The sequence below is a fragment of the Galeopterus variegatus genome, unplaced genomic scaffold (genome assembly GCF_000696425.1).
Source record: "Galeopterus variegatus unplaced genomic scaffold, G_variegatus-3.0.2 Scaffold4600, whole genome shotgun sequence".
Taxonomy (NCBI): Eukaryota; Metazoa; Chordata; class Mammalia; order Dermoptera; family Cynocephalidae; genus Galeopterus; species Galeopterus variegatus.
In genome coordinates, this window is record NW_007730711.1 from 159,639 (window position 1) to 165,596 (window position 5,958).

General features: G+C 46.7%; 1 protein-coding gene across 1 annotated transcript in view; it reads right to left on the reverse strand.

Annotated features, from left to right (window-relative positions):
• IDS (iduronate 2-sulfatase) overlaps nt 1-5,631 on the reverse strand; it is a 40,474-nt gene extending 34,843 nt beyond the window's left edge. Inside the window, exon 1 of the mRNA XM_008587932.1 lies at nt 5,565-5,631. The gene's annotated coding sequence lies outside the window, so the exon portion shown is untranslated. The remainder of the gene's footprint in view (nt 1-5,564) is intronic.
• Nucleotides 5,632-5,958: the final 327 nt, after the last annotated feature.

A 5,958-nucleotide genomic window follows, 5' to 3' on the forward strand; every position in this document is an offset into this window, starting at 1 on the left:
AAAAAAAAAAAACAAAAAAAAAAAAAAAAAAAGAAAAAAAAACAGAGATTCCAAATCAGATCTTTGGAAGTATTGCACTGTCACCAAGTTAGATATGACTGGCTCTTTTACCATTTGCATTGCATTCATCTGAATGAAGGGGGTACATTTGGTCACCCCCTTGTTTGCTCTGTTCCTCTTTGATCTAGGAAGGATTTCCTCTTAATCTCCTAGATCTGTCTTTACAAAGAGGCTCAAGGAAGGGAAATGACAACGGCTATTTGGGAATAAAGGCAGGCTCTCACAGCTCAGGACTTTTCCATGTGGCTTGGATGAGGGGTGGCTTCTGGTCCCTCAGGCCTGCCAGTCATAAACCTAGGGCCTGTCCCATGGTCCTGCAAGCCAGGCATTGCACATCTGCACTCTCAAGCTCTGGCAAGCAGACATTTCTTTCATAGGTGAGCCTGCGCACATTCCCTCCTGCCACCAAGGCAGGAGTATAACTTCTGAAGTCAAAGCCAGCCCCCTCGCAGAGGTGTGCTAGGAGACACATCTCAGGCACGAATGGATGCATCAATAGATGGAACAGCTAAAGACAGCCTGAAATAAAAAAAAAAAAAAAAAAAAAAAAAGCAGAAATGTAGGAGGAAGGACCTTAGAAAGCACATCTGATTACCACACACCTCATCAGATCAGTGCCATCACAACCTCAATAGTTTATGCCAAAATATGTAGAAAGAAGAGCAACCTTGCTGGCTGGGTGAGGAAAATCAGCCTTCTTTTCTATGACATGAAACTAATTATTAAAAGGGAGGACATGCTTTGCCAAGAATATTAATTCTGTTTTTATCAAGACATGAGTTCTCTCTGTACTGCACGTTGTCATCTGCCTACTTTTTGAAGAAATGTGGCATTTAGGAAGTGACAGATGTCATCCCTTGTGGAATAGGTGTGACATGATATTTTATGTAACATCATTAAAAAGTCTATCAGTATGGGAACCTTCTCAAAGAGTCATTAAGGGACCAATAAAAACCCTCAGGGGAGAAAGGCATGTCACAGGAGATTTTTGCTGAAGGGCGTGTGTATTCACATATAAAACAGTTTCAAAAGTCCTCAGAGCTCATAGCTGGGATTTCTCTCCATTGAACCTTACAGCCTAAGTGTTACCTCTGAATCCTGGGCAGGAGCAAAGTCTTGAAGCCCCCTGTCCTATCCCCAACCTTGTACCCAGGGCAGAAAACACCAGTTTGCCCCCAGCTGGCTGCCTGGTCCTCATCTTTATGATTGATCATGGTTGAGCAGTCACATGATGGGGCAGAGTGAGCTCTGGAATCAGAGATCTGATTTTAACCCTAGCTCCACTGTGTGACCCTGGACCACTGTTAAAATTCCTTAGGTCTCATCAGGAAAAGTGAACCCCACAATCAGCTGTCCTAGGGGCCCATTCCCAGCCTCCAGTAGGCCCTCACTAAGCAGGGGCTTTGGGTAGCAGGTGCTGCCTGCCTGGCCAGACTCTAGCCTGTGGAATCCAGATCCTGGCCTTCTGGGCCTGCTCCACCACAGCCCTGCTGAGGCACAGCTGCAGCAATTGCTGGCTTTCCTGGGCCCCACACCATGACTTGTGAACTTCACAGAGATGCCACCTTGGCCAGTGAAATATTTTCAGTTATGAAGCCACAGCCCAAGGCATGTGAGACTTCAGCCTGTGCTCATGTGATGCTCACTCAACTGAATGATAGACCCCAGACAGGCTCCAGAGCTTCATGGGGCCTTTTTCTGAGAGCCTTTTCCATGACCACTATGATCGAGGCAATTCTGGTTTTCCCTTTCCTGTGTAACAAGTTTTCTACATCAATAACAAGCTGCTTAAAGAACAAGTTCCTAGAGAGATACAAAAGCAGGCTGGAGGCAGGATGGCATTAGCACTTTTCACACCATTGTCAGACCAAGGTGGGGTCCAAACAGAGGCAAAGACCACAACACAGCTTTCTGGTCTCTCCTTCCTATAACATCCTTGTGGACCAAATTCATCCCAGACTTCAACTCACTGAATCCTCACTGCTGCCTCAGGGACTGTGCACTGTTGCTATTTCCAGTGTACAGATGTGCAAACTGAGGCTTGGAGAAGGCCGTCACTGGTCCAAGGTCTTAAAGCCAGAAGAGATGGAACTTAAACCCTGGCTTCTTAACCACTAAACCACACCACCACAAACAGACCTAGGCCAGGGCACTGGTCTGGGCTGCTCAGCCTTGTGCTATGAGGATGATTATGGTATGTCCTCATGGGCAACGAGTGTACATGGAAGGTCACGAGGCAGAGAAGCAGGGGTGGACAGGCAAGAGAGAGCTTCCAGATCGTGGACTGGCAGAAAACCCCAATTCTGCTCAGGGAAAATGTGCATTTTACAATTCAGGGCCCAGATTAGTTTCAATGCTATTACTGTTAGCTATCAAATATGAAGTGAGTGAGTCTTGTGTGCCACCACCTGAAGCGCTTTATGGCTAGAGCATATCCTTACGCTGGGGTGTGGGTTCCACTATCCTCATTTTACATGATGAGAAAATGGAGGTAAGCTATCTAAGGTCACACAGCTAGTAAATGACAAAGGCAGGACCCAAAGCCAGTTACAAGGGTGCAAAGCCCCCTCACTTACCCTCTGCAATCTATACTGATTTGATGAAGAAAATGACGGTTGAACGTGTGACAGTGACAAGCGCAATGAAGCTACGCTGCATGAAGCAGTTGTTGCTTCCGTTTTGAGCTAACTGGTCTTGCCTGACCACCTTGCCTACTTAACATTCTCTAAAATCAGCTGCTAGTCCTACTAAGATCTCCTTTCAGACTCCTCATGGGGAGAAAAGCTGAGACCATGAAAAATGAGACAATTAAAGACCTCCCTTGAAAAGCTGCGTTCAGGGATCTTTCCATTCTGTCAAAAGTTAACCAAAAGGCTTCCCAGGGACAGAAGGGGCTGCGCCACAGGGTAATTTGGAGCAGACTACACTACGGCACCCTTTAGCTCATCTCTTCCTGCTGTGTTTCCCATTCAACGCTTAGGAAGAGCATGCCATGAAAGTACAAACTGGGTGAGCTAATGTTGTCAAGCTTCGTGTGTTGTCCCTATATCTCAAAATCAGAGATTTAAATCAGACAACACCCCAGAATTGTGTGGGTGGGCCCAGGATTTGTGTGACTGCACTGGGAGACTACACAGGGTGCAGCATCTTCTGCTACAAGACTCCATGGGCAGACTTCACTGATATAAATGACTAGTGTACACACACACTCACCAAGGGCATTTCCTATTTTTTGCCTTATGTTCATCCCATTTCCACCAAGGAGATATGTGCATGGTACCAAATGAGATTTCACACACCTGGTACAATTCAGCTGGAGGATGGGGTATCCCGACACCCAGGTTGAACTGGGGCACAACCTCAGTCCTGCCTGTCTTGGGAAGGGAATCCCTGTGAGGTGAAGCCTGAAGAGCACACATTCAGGAACCCTGGCCCAAATGTCAGTTCTTCCTGGTGTTAGTATCAGACATGCACAATCCCTCATCCAAGAGCCTTCAGGCCAGATGATTTTCAGAATTCGGACAGGGGATGGGGTGCAGAGACCATATTCATACATCAGAAACACCCTTGCAAAGTGTAACAAACACATTGACATTTCTGCTGTGAAACGTATAAATATTAATACCAAGTGGGATAAATAAAATCTATAGTTTCATGTCAATTTGCTACTAAAAGAATGTAGGTCAAGCTTATGAAAAACCTTTTGGTTGCCACAGCTTTATGGATTAGGGAATTGTGGATAACAGATTGTGGCTCTATACTGCCTTAGGCAGCAGCCTGGCATCAACCCCTACACAGATTAAGGAAGAGGTTCCCAACATTATGGATTCCTGGTGCTGAAACAGCCCCCAATTCTCAAACCTGTTGGTTTATCTGAGTCAGCTCTCCCCATTGGCCTCAGGGGCCACTATACATCTTTGGTCAAAATCCATGGATGGAATCTGAGTCCCCAACTAGGCCACATTCTGTAGAAACTTCGGGACTGGGGGCCTGAGGTCTCATTATACTTCTTTCTTCTTTCCAAGCTTGATGCTTTTCACTGTCTGCCAACCTCCCATCTGCTGGCTTTAAGGCTCAGGCCAGCATCCCCACACTCTTTCATATTTATCAAGGCCTTCCTGGGACAACAGAGATGCATCTTCACCACTATTAGAAGTAGAGGGCTTTTACAGTTTTCGAATCACTCTCACATGAATCATCTTGTGTCATCCTCACCTCCATGAGGTAGGCTGAAAAATATTATTACCCCTTGATGGGGAGATTTTAATATTGTATCTGTCTTCCAGATAAGGAAATTGAGGTCCAAAGAGGTAAAGGGACTTGCTTAGAGTTATACATCCAGTGAGTGACGAAGCCTAGGAACAATCTAAGGTTTATAAGCACTGATGAAACTTGTGCTTCCTGCCCTTCTCCCCCTGTGGATGACAGGAGCTTGACCATCTTTACTATCTGAGCAGCTTTTCACACACACGCACACACATGCACGCACGCACACACGCGCACACACGTGCGCAACCCTTTCTTTTATAGGCAATGAATGAAACCTCATAGCTTATCAAATATTTAAAGCTCCTATTCCAATGATCCCACAGTGGATCTGAACTGATAGTGCTAGCCTCGAGGATGGGACAGCAGGAAAGCAGGCATACCCACAGGAGCAGAGCCCATCTTCCACCTGCTTTCTTTCCAACATAAGGGCACTTTTCTATCTCACCTGTCAGAGACCATTGCCTTTCATGGAGCAAGCAGGAGGCAAGTGGCTAAAGAATCCAATAAAGACACAGAGAAGCCTAAAAGGTCAGCCCCAGAGATCATCCCACCTCCACCCCCACACAGACTACCACACCCACACTCACAAGCACTCCCTAAAGATGGGGAGCTGGTGTCTCTCAGGCAGTTAATGGCAGAGCTTGGCAGAGAGCCCCTGTCTCCCAATTCCCAGGGACAGGCTCAGTAACAGGAGTCAAATTCTTCTTGTGGCTGGGCTGATAGGAGAATGGTGTTTGGAGAGGCACAGTATGAGCCAAACACAGTCTCCAAGTAGGTTCTAGCCTTACCCCTTGCAGAAAGATGTGGAAACAAATAATCATTTGAGAATTGGGCTTGCAGGTTCTGAGGTGAGGAGTGGCAATGGGGAACCAAGAACAGGGAATTGTAACAATGACATTAAGACCCTTCTTCCTCACTCAAGGTGAAATCCTCTGCTGCTTCTGTCTAGTCCATGCTCCCATCCTCAAGTTGGCGGTAATGTCTGACTTCGCCATTCTCTCGGGGGGCTTATAGGTGTCCAAAGAGAATGCCCACAGGGCATGATCCAGCTGGGGAAAGACAAATAGGTCCAAGCTCATCCTCAGAGTCTCCTCCACTCAGCTCCCCTGTGCCTGCCACGTCAAGCTCTCCTCTCCTTCCCATTCCAAGGACTCCTTGCCCCCCAGACCACCTTCTCTCTTCCGGTCAGGTTGATGCTCACCCCTCTGTCTCCCCTTCCCCCAGCCCAGTCTTACCTAGTCTCTTGCAGGCACACAATTCCACAAGCAGGCATCTGGGAATTCTGGTGTTGGGTCTGCAGTTTCCCTGAATCCTTGTTTCCGAACCAATGGGAGCTAGAGGAGGGGACATGACCTTTTGGATAAAAGTGAGAGCAATGTGTTGGGGGAAAACATACAGTGAACCACCAGAGAAAGTCTTCACATACGACCCTTGCATGATCCTCCTGCAAGTCAAACTCTGCGTCCTCGAGAAGATACCACCTTCTATCTTGGATCTCTTATCCCAAGAACAGGAGCTGGAGTGGTAATTGTTGCACAACAGGAGGGTACTTAATGCCACTGAACTCTACATTTATAAATGGGTAAAATGGTGACTTTTACATTACTTATATTTTACCACGATAAAAAA